The 10,989-nt window shown below is 41.0% G+C and overlaps 1 protein-coding gene across 3 annotated transcripts in view; it reads left to right on the top strand.

The window, feature by feature from the left end:
* Positions 1-628: 628 nt before the first annotated feature.
* Positions 629-10,989, top strand: part of LOC117468828 (T-lymphoma invasion and metastasis-inducing protein 1-like) — a 45,810-nt gene continuing 35,449 nt past the window's right edge. For 2 of the 3 annotated variants that reach the window (XM_034113142.1, XM_034113139.1), the window contains exon 1: positions 629-741. The gene's annotated coding sequence lies outside the window, so the exon portion shown is untranslated. Of the gene's footprint in view, positions 742-910; positions 991-10,989 lie in introns of those variants that run through there. The other variant, XM_034113141.1, reaches the window with a different exon arrangement.

Below are 10,989 nucleotides of genomic sequence, written 5' to 3'. Positions count from 1 at the left end.
TTGCTCTGTTTTGCATTGTTACTGAGTGAGACACACCGGAGTTGAGGATCTGTGGGGTTTATTCTCCCAAAAATATAATTTACAATTTAGGCATTTAGCAGACACCTTATTCCAAAGCGATTTACAATGACCAATTACAGGGACATTCTCCCTGGAGTAACTGAGGGCTAAGTGCCTTACTCAAGGGCACACTAGTAGTGGTGTTCCAGGTGGGATTTGAACTCGCAACCTTCCGATCATTAGCCCACCTCACTATCCATTAGACCGCCACAAATGAATCAATGCATGGGAAACACTGCGATTGGTTCACCAACATGTTTTTGAAAGAAAAAAGATATTCCTTTTTTTTTTTTTTTTTGCATGGACCCCTGCCCGGCTCTGGGCCCCGGTGCGTTGCACCGGCTGCACCGTCGATAGTTACGCCACTGCTTCAGCTACTAGTTTACATTTCACACGGTCAATGAATGCCGATTCGAGGTGAACCGCAGCTGATTGGCTCCTAGAAAAAATAAGTGGCATTCTCACGATCCACTTGCGCGCCGTCTCCAAGGACCGCGGGCCCCGCCCCTCTCAGCGGTGTGGAAACACACGCATGGTCCGTGGACAGACAGGCAGGCAGGCAGACCTTGGAGAGGCGGCAGGATACAGAGACATGGGGATGGACAATACTGGCGTGTGAAACATGAACATTTCAATGTCAGGACGGAAGCAGCCAGACGCCGACGGTGGCGGTGACAGCAGGTATGTAAAGGGAGACCGGGAAGCATCATGCTGTGTTAATCATGATAAAGATAATATCCTCGATGTCCGTTCATGTTTCCGCGTGGTCCTAGTGCTGGCTTCACGAATGACCGTCACTCAATCATACAAGTTTATCGGGGCTGACAGACGCTGCCGCACCGGTGCGGACCGGCGGGAAAGGCCGACAAGATGCGTTTTCCTACCCACAAAGTGTTGCGGATCATTCATTCAGACAACAGGGATTTAGGGGTAAGAAACGCTATGTAGCCTCAATGACGGCGGACATACAGCAGGGTTAACGTGCATCTTCGGACATTTCAATTTCCATCCCTGTAGCTTACATGATTGCTCATCCTGCAGCTAATTGACTAAATGCTTTCCTGAAGCTATATCATGTTGGTTCAACAAGACATGGAGAAATACAGTCATAAGGACTTGTCCGCTGAAATACCTTGGAGGTGTTTTGGTCATTGGTAGCATACTGTTTGGGAGCAGAGAAGCTGCGTTTGGCCTCAGACAGTGCGGTAAATTGTTGCATGAAGCACAGTCATGTAATCCGTTGCACCTATCTTCGCTGTGGTACAGATGATCCAAGCTGTTGCTGTTGTATTTACACTTTGCAGAACAGATCATGTGCAGGTGACTGACATGCGATAGCTCATTTGTGCAGCTGCTTCACTACTATGATGACCCTCTGGTGTCAAGTTTGTTGCAGCGTCACTGCCACTGTCTGCTGATTAAATGGTGTCTCCCTGAAATATTTCTATATGGTTGTGATAAACGTCCTTACAGGTAGGTGCACAGGTGACTGAGCAGATGTGGGTGCTGTAGCAAAACATATCACTCATGTGCAAAGCTGACTATTAGATATTTAGAGATGTGTTGAGACAATATTTTGGGCAGACTCGCGGTCCTTGTCCATTTTGTTTCTGCCAAGAGAAATACAATGTGTCGACAGAAAAACCCTCACCACTGAGTCAGCAGTTTGTATTTATGGTGAGTCTAATAGGACCCTGCTCCATAAACAGGAAATGGTCAATGTATCTTTCAAAGGGGTTTGGACACTAGACACAATGTAACATTTTACCTGTAACAGAGCAGTGGTCTGTTCTAAAACAGTTGTTGTGGCATCATCATAATCCATCTTTTGAGTGTCAAACAACCCACCTGTGTCCTTGGCTGTCGGGAGACTGTAGTCGATTTCTTCACAGAGAGCAGTGACTTTATTTCATGTCAGTAATGATTCTTTTAGTTGAGTTTTCACAGTGGAAAAGTGTAACAACAACTCCAGTCATATTGCTAAATGTTTTGCTTCTGAAACTGTTTTCCCTATACAAAGCTCCTTGGCTCTACCAGAATTAGGCATCCAAACCACAACTTAAATGTCATAATTTATAACATCACCAGATGAATGTACATATTTTGCAGATGCTACTTCTGCATTCAACTAATAAACACATAACAGTTTGAGGAGTGTCACACACATCTGCCACTTGTGAGAGCTGCAGGAGTGAAAATAAATGAAAAAAAACGTCTTAGATTAAGATTAAATAACATCCAATTAAACAGCAGGCAAAAACACAAGACAAGTGAGAGATCACTTGTTTCCAATACATATGATGTGGTTTGATTTTTATGGCATGAAAATCTTTTTATTACTTAATCTGGACTATTATGGTGATACCAGTACCTGCATTAACCAGCATGGAACCCAGGAAGAATAACTGATTGGCCTGGTGATCATTTTAAAACCTTATAAGATCTAAAAATCAATATTGAATGCATGCCAATTCCCATTCCTCCATTGTTTTGTTTTGCCAAAATATGTCTGGAAACGTTCATAGTCTGTGTTTTATACTCTACGATGCTGTAGATTTTGGGTGGATGAATAATTTTACGTTTAAGTTTGATGTTATATTGATACCTTGCTGATTCAACCTTATAGTAATCCGAGGCACAGGTTAACCTTTCTGTTATAAAGCCATGTGAAGGAAACGGCCATGGTGTGAAGCATCCTGCATCAGGGCTTCAGTGTATGGAGATGTGTCCTCGGGGTGGAAACCTGAGCCCACCTGTATGACATACCTCCATAGAGACCTCACCCTCTGTCTCTCTCTTTGTGTGGTCGAGTTGAAACTAGTTTCTCTCCCCCTCTGGCTTTTGTCCACACTTTTTAACTCTCCATCTCTAACATCTCAAATGTTAGACCAACTTGCAGCAGTGTAGCGACTGTCGTAGCCACACATGAAAGAATGTCTACACATTCATATGGTAATTTGTTGGCTTTTTTACAATCCATGACTTTGTTCTTCATGCGCGTATAGCCATGTACTACCAAACTGTTTATTTCTTGAAATGCGCATAATTTAACCCTGATAAGTGCTCTTTTTGAATTATTCATTACCGTCCCACTTGCACATAACTCTTTATCCCTTTGAAAAGTGGCACAAAGTAAATTCTGAAAACAGTGTAGTGTTTTGCTCAGTGCCAAGTGAAACACAGAGACTGAGACTAGTGTCATAACCAAACAAAGACCATTGAATCCAAGATAAACTCACTACTATTACTTACAGTGGTTCTGAATTTCATTAAATCCCTGATTTCATTCAATGACAACAGTGTATGATATTTGACTGGTTAGCTATGTTTCTTTGCTAAGTCAAGCCATGTTTTTGACGAAAGTGGAGTGGTGGAAATAGTAAGTACACAAATTAGGCCACAACCACTAAGCTGGACATCTTTTCCAGTAGGAAACTTGTGTCGATCCTGTTAGTGGTGGGTGATATTACGTATTAGTGTCATGCAGAAGTAACTTCAGATGGAAAATGCCTTAATATCCATTATTCTGCCTATCAGGGTTTAATAATATGTCCACTCCTCTGCAGTTCACTTCAATGCATACTGCTGGAGTTGTTTAAATATTTGAATAAACTCTGGCAGTGGTGTTTGTCAGTCTGAGTCTTTCATATTTGCTCACACTGAATAGAAGCTTTGTTCAGTGACCGTAGATCTCGTGTTTAGATTTGATTTTTTTGTTAAACTATACATGTATGAACATGACTATTTTAGTGCCATGTTATTAAAAGTTAATTAATGGATCATTTGATCGACAGGAAATACAAACAATTCACATAACATTTGATTATGACAAATGCTGTTTCCCCATTTCTTTGACATTTTATACATGGCATATTGGGTTGAATAACTTAAAAAAGCCATTATTGTGGCACTCAAATATTTACTGGATGTATTTTAAAGCACAGACCCTTGATTGTTAAAGTTGTAAGATTGCAACTTGGATCCCATTTCTTGATGTAAGTGGCCTTCTCCCACACAAATCCTGTAACATTGTGTAACAGTGTTGATGTTGCAGCTGCGAGTGGTCGTCTCCGTCCAGCCTCTCGAGCTGAAAACAGTTTTGCACATGCTGATTGCCAAGTTTGTCTTGTGAGAATTATCTTCTGCTTCTGCACAGAACAAGAGATTCCTTATACAAAAGTGAGGAAGACTTAATGTTTCGGCCATATGCAAGAAGAGATTTTATCCAATCAATTTTCACGACATGTATATCAGATCAAGCAGTCTTTTGTTCCCTTTCCGCCCACGTTGATGGATGAAGGACAACCATGCTTTCCTCTCCACCTCTGTTTACATCCATGTTGTATTGAGTTTCAGACAAAAGCCCGGTCTTCCCTTGTTGCTCCTGACAGGACATCAATCTCCATTAGAGAGAACTATTGATGTGTTGCTGTATCAGCCTGTCTTCCCCCATCTTTGGACAGTTGAAGAGAGGTTGTACTTATTTTAGCCTCGAGTTCTGTTTTGTTTCCGGGCCATGTGCAGCTAACCAGCTGATTTACTGACTCTGTGAACCCTACTTCAGTATTTAATTGACCTTTCAAAGAAAACTGGCATACTGTCTTAATGTATTACCAATAGCAATGGAGGCTGCACGTCTTCCATCATTTCACAAAGTGAGATCACATATGATGAGTTCATTATGTCCCCACAGTCAGCATCATTTGGAAACGCTTATGGATGGCTTGCCAAGGTTTGATCCTAGATGCTTTCCAGAGGACAACCCCTCAAGCATTGCTGCACTTAAGAGTAATTATGAGTCACTTTGTATCATGTGAGAACATTTTGGGTTTATAGGTTATTTCAGATTTTAATTTGAAGCTTTTAGTACAGTAGATGATTGCTGAAGAAGCAGTTTGTCGTTCTTTTTGATGATGATCCGCTTGTCTTCTAAGGATAATGAAGAAAGGGGCTTCCTTATGAATTATTACAATCTTAATATGAATTGTGAATTGTATCATCAAAGTCAAAATAAATAGGCCCTATGCTTTGGCTTGCACCTTAGAAACAAGCAAACAAGTGCTTCCCACAAAGTAAGTCGACGTGTCTGCACCATGGAGTATTGACTGGAGCTTCAAAGCTTCCTTTGAGGTTGTGGTAGTCTCAGAAAAGTGATTTCTGAAGTTTGCTGTTCCAGTTACAGTGGGCTACTATATTCCAAAGTTAGAGGCCAGTGTGCATATGCAGACCAGTGGATGGTATTTAATTGCACTGGGTTTCTTCCTCTCCACAATGGTCATGGGGTTTGGAAAGACATGACAGATGAGCATTAAAAGGTCTCATCAAAGCTCAGCTCCTCCTTATATGTCTGAGCTATGAGTAGGAACGTATGACCGGCTGTCAGAACATGGTGATAATCTTCAGCTTCATGTTGCTGATAGGGCTTTTGGTTTGGGATGAATAAAATATGGTAAGCGCTAGGGCTGTGCAATTAATCGTATTTTAATCTCGATTACGATTTTGGCTTGCAACGATTACGAAAACAACGTAATCGAAATAAAACGATTATTGTTTTTATTTAAAAAAAAAAAAATGTAATTATTTTTTTTTTTAATATATTTTTTTATTGGTTTTTCAGTTGAATTATACTTTAAGTTCAGGGTAATCAACTGTTAAAAACATACTGTTCTAATTTTATTTTTCAATAAATGGATGTTTTCAAAGTAAATGGATAATCGTTTTTAATAATCGTGATATCAATTATTGACCAAAATAATCGTGATTATGATTTTTGCCATAATCGCACAGCCCTGGTAAGCGCACTAAACTAGTGAAGCCTTCAGGCATTTTGGGGAGGTTGGAGTTATTCTAACTTGACCTTGACTCTAACCATGAATAAGAACTTCTCCGGGCCATTTTTGTTTACCTGAGGTTGACTCTGGTGTGGGATTTGTTTTAAAGTGGCATCCAGCAATATGTAGTTATCCTGGGTGTGCACCTGAACGTTTCTCTGTAAGCTTTTATTTGGTTTATATGTGGTCAAAAGAGGTCTAGACATCAAGCTAAACTAGCTAAATTTGGTACAAAAGTGAAGGCTGGAAGATTTGTAGGTTGCATAAATAATACCTGGTATTTCTTATTTAAGTATGCGTAAACGGTAGGAAAAGTGTAAACAATTGCAGGTTTCAATCTCTTAACTGCTTTTTATAATTTTGTATACATCATAAATTGAATATTTGTGGCTGTAAGATGTTGGTTGGACCGAACGAGTAACATTTATAGATGTAACTTACCCCCTTTTAAAAATGGTGATGTGCATTTTGCATAATATTCTTAAGTCTGAGCTATTTAAGGAATAAGAATCAACTGATAAATCTATACAAATGAATGCAATGTTGTTATCTTTTGGCCTTGTTGTATCAGCACTTTCTGAGCAATGGATGCTTTCATGTAAGGCACAAACTCTGGTCTGCCAAACTATGGTCAGTGTGCTTCTCAGTAGTTGACCTGACCCAGCAGCTTGTTAAGTGAAGATCACTAAACCTATAATATTCTCCAAGCCTCTTTTAATAACTAGTATTGGAGAGCTCCTTATGCTGCATGGGTTCAGTCACATCCAATCAATTCCAGCTTTTTCTCCCCATTCTAAATTATTTTCCTCTCTCTACCGGTGTCTTTGAAGTCGACTCCTGAGAGCCAACTCACTGCTGGAGACCACTGGATCCTCCACTAATGATCTCTACCCGGGCTGGGGAAACTGCTTTCATGGCTTGCGTAACAGTTGCATTTTCTCTTTAGATATCAGCTCTACATGGTGTTCTCTTCCAGCACAATGGATCATCTGTTTTTCTTAGAGGGACACCCAGGGGACGCGTGTTGTTGTGATTGAGGAGACCTTCAAGAAAATAAACACTCATGGTGGTGGATGTTCTTTTCAATGTGTAAAATCAGGTTCAATATAATGTATGCATGGTTTGTATTTAAACACCAGTGGCTTTGTGTATAGTTCTGGGAATATAGTTGGAATCATCAGACAGATGCTGTGAATTTAAAGTACATCTTGTTGCATAATTGTCGGCAATGCTCATCCCCTGCATGTTAAGTGAGAGTTTAATCATGTGAGACAAGAAAGTGCATTTTGGCTTTGTTGTTCAGCTTTTGCCAGACACAAGTGGTTTAATTGTACCAGTGTTATTTCATATTATTTTCATACTGTAGTACAATGTATTGACATTTTATACCGGCCCTGGTCAGGTAATGTCACTCTACTGTTGCCTAATATTTATACTCTGTTATGAACAGGTCTTCCTTGACTTCCTATATTGAAAAAAGCTTTGTGTAAGTCTGCGGTATTTCCTTCCATTTAATTTTCACTGTCACAGCTACATCTCATTGAATCAAGTGTTGTCCTGTGGTACATTCAGAATTGCTTTTATTAAACCAGTGCACAGTTAATTATTAACTAACCTTAAAGCTATTCTTGGGAGCCGCTGTAAATTGTCCTGTTAGAGGTAACAAAGTATGCTCTGCTCAAGGCGTTTCCAGATTACTTACAACTATATCACGTGACATAATTTCATGCACTAACCAAAATGAAAAATATCAAATTTGATTTGCAGAAAGAGCCCAAAAGTAATTAACATATATGTATTTAACGTTTTGCATCAAGTATTGAGGCTCTTTACACTAAGGCCCCGCTCACACGGGACCGTTTGCGTTTATGCACAGTATGCGTATTCAAAAAAGTCTTCCGTTCACATGCATTCGTTTCATTTAACGTGTCTGTTCAAACGAGACCGCTGGAAACGCTGTAGTACATATGCCGGGACTGTAAGTGGCGCTGTAACTTCCGCCAAAATACACCAAAAGTAGCGAAGAAGAGCAGCTGAGCAGCCCCCGCCGCAATGTTGCCATGGCTACCCTTCTGTTCATGCCCCGCGGTGTATTTAGCAACATGTAGTTCATGTAATTCTCCATGTCCACTTCTTGCTGATGGTTGTGGTAGAGGAGCTGTATATTTTTGCACTAATATCTGTAGCATGGTCAGTAGCAGTAGCACTAGCAGTAGCTACTGACAGGAGGAAGTGTGTGTGGCGATTGCTGGTATTCAGCGGGATATAGTAATTTCCTCAGCATATGGATAAATGCAACGGGGAAGTTAACTGAAATAAACCGAATCTGTGGATATTGCATCGACCGACGTCTCCGTGGAGAGGACCCGCTCAGAAAGAGAGATATTCTCTACAAACACCGGGTGAGATCCTCCTTTGTCAATATAATGGATCAATGCATGAAATCTGACTCTGTTTATTTTGTTTAAGGAGTATATTGGGCGTTAACTATTCTGGTTTGCCTTTTATAATATTATTTCATTCAAGAACCCCTTGTGCGTTTAATTAACACAGCTATTTTTGATAGTTGCTACAGCAGTGAGCAGGAGAGGTGGGGCTAGGTGGGGCTATCGCAATTTTTTCAGGAAATATTCGTATAGAGGTGATTACACGGACTCTGTTGACCCCCCAGAGCGTTTCGTTTGCAAATCTATCCACCTTGGGACCCGTTATCGTTTGTGGGGTCAGTTTCTATCGGCCTCGTGTAAATAATAGGGCTATACGCACGCGAAACTATGCAGATACAAGCAGTTTTCTCCTCGTGTAAACGGCGCCTAACACTCAACATTTAATTTGATGCAACTAGCACAGCTCCTCACCTCTCTAACACTGTCCTGCTGTGAAGCATGGTGAGGCATCAGCTGTTTTACTGGCAGGAGCTACGGCACAAGAACAAATGATGGGGGAGGGTATGGATTATTTTTTAAATAGTTGTTGGTAGGCGAATAATATCAATAATACTTTACACAAAAATCTTTCAGGTGAACCAGATTTAGTTTTTAGGAACAGTTGCATGTAGCAGGCTTGCATATCCTGCTAAATGGATTGCTGTCATTCCCCTGCCTTAAGCTATTTTAATTTTTTTTCTGCTTTGGTTGAAGTTGATTGGCAGTGATTGCAGTTGGTTGTGACACCTGGACAGCATCAGCAGTCTGAAGTGTTGCTGTGGATCTGTAACCATGATATCACCTGCCAAATGTGCTCTAGTGGTATTAAATGGCCTGTCAATGTATTGGCTGTCCAATCAGCTCCTAAATTGAGTGTGGATAGCGGTGAGTTTAATAGCCTTGTGTTGGTAATGAGAAAGCAGATTATTTTTGTTTAGCTGAGCTCCATGCAAGCAATCTACGTTTTTGAAATGCCTGTGGTGAGAGCAGACATGGATTCAGCATTCGTCCCAATTTCACTGATGGATGCGTTTATTGCGCTGCTCCTTGATACAGTATTTTTTTGGGCAAGGGCGGGAGCAGATTGGATGATCTCGTCTCAGGCAAAAACATTTTTTATTTCAGTTTACATGTATGAGAATACAACAGAAATGACTTGAATATTTGGTTGTAAGTTATCAAAACACTCCATCCAGGAAGTTTGTCAATACCTTTTTTTCTACACTGTTGAGATTGTCAGTCTCATTAATAATCTCATGACATCATGTGCCTCCAATTTTTTTTGCTGTTATTGGATCACGTCCCAATAAATTGTTCACTAATAGAAATGAAGATATTGCCACTATTGAGTGGAATTTAATAATTCTGGCTGAAGGAAAATGGATTATCCGGAAAGATTACCTATGTGAAATCAAGCCCAGGAAGTTGATAAGAACACATGTTATTATGTCTGAAGCCTCTGCAGACCAGACATTCCTGTCTTACAATCAAACCCAGTGGTTAAGTTTAATATCAGGGTCACAACCTTGGCAGGACATGAAAATGCGCTGAGAGGAAGTGAGGCCCACCGTGCGGAGTTCTTTTTATTTTGGTCATAGTCATCGCAAATTCTAGACATGGCATTGCAGCCCTCCCCTCTCTGGACACGTTTCAGACGGACTAAGCTCTGTGCCTTCTCTGTGTCTCCTCAGTGTTTAGTCAGTGTGTCTGTACCTAGCCTAGCTTGGAGCATGTACTTTCAATGTGCATGCAGAGCTGCCAATGGAGCACATGATGCAGGCTGCAGCTGAACAGACGTCGCTGTGCCCTCAAAGCCTCCGTCCTCCCCTTCCACTCTGCCGGTTCCATCATCTTAAAATGAGTCCCACACCACTGTCACTGCTGACGTGATAGCCACACGACATCACCGGTGCTATGACAACAGCAAGCCCAGCCTTTCTCTCATTCACAGGTCCATTTTGGGCTCTCAGTGAATGTTCCAAATTATGCAGCACAACACATTAAGGCTGCAACCTCTCAGCCCTTGAAGCCCTACATGCATTAAGGTTCATTTTCCAGATTGCTGTGATTACAAATCCTGCCCTTTGAATCACAGAGAAAATAGATGAAAGGAAGAATACATGTAGTCTTATCCCAAAAATGGAGGTTATGTTTTCATTTAAGATCTTTCTGAACCAGAATGAGAAATCCAAACTCAAGTCTGACAGTTGTTAGATTTATTTTCTTTACATTAAAAGGTTGCAACATTTAGTGTAAATATAACGCTTCTCACAGTGGAGTGGAGGGGCAATTACAAAGGAGACAAGGAGGGAACACACATTCCAGTAGGTTTGTAGTTTAGGGGGTTGGAATTATAGAATGAAGGAGGGAGCAAGGAGGGAGGGAGCAAAGAGTGTGAAAGAGTCAGCAGGAGGAGGGTGTGTGTGTGCGCGTGGGGGGGGTCACAAACAGTCACTCCCCCTCCCTCCCTCCCTCAGTTCTTCAACTCATCCTTGCATATAGTCACTCCGCTGTGGACTTGCAGGAGGAGTATCAATAATCCCCTCACATGAAGCTTTACATTTCCCCCTCAGTGATGTGTGGGATTTCTTTAGGCTTCTGTGGAAAAGCAGAAGCGACACATCCTGATAGTGCACAGTAAGGTAAGTCGTTGTATTTACTGCTGTGTATTT

Source organism: Trematomus bernacchii, unplaced genomic scaffold (assembly GCF_902827165.1).
Source record: "Trematomus bernacchii unplaced genomic scaffold, fTreBer1.1, whole genome shotgun sequence".
NCBI lineage: Eukaryota > Metazoa > Chordata > Actinopteri > Perciformes > Nototheniidae > Trematomus > Trematomus bernacchii.
The sequence above is the reverse complement of the archived record's forward strand: the minus strand, read 5'-3'. Positions and strand labels throughout refer to the sequence as shown.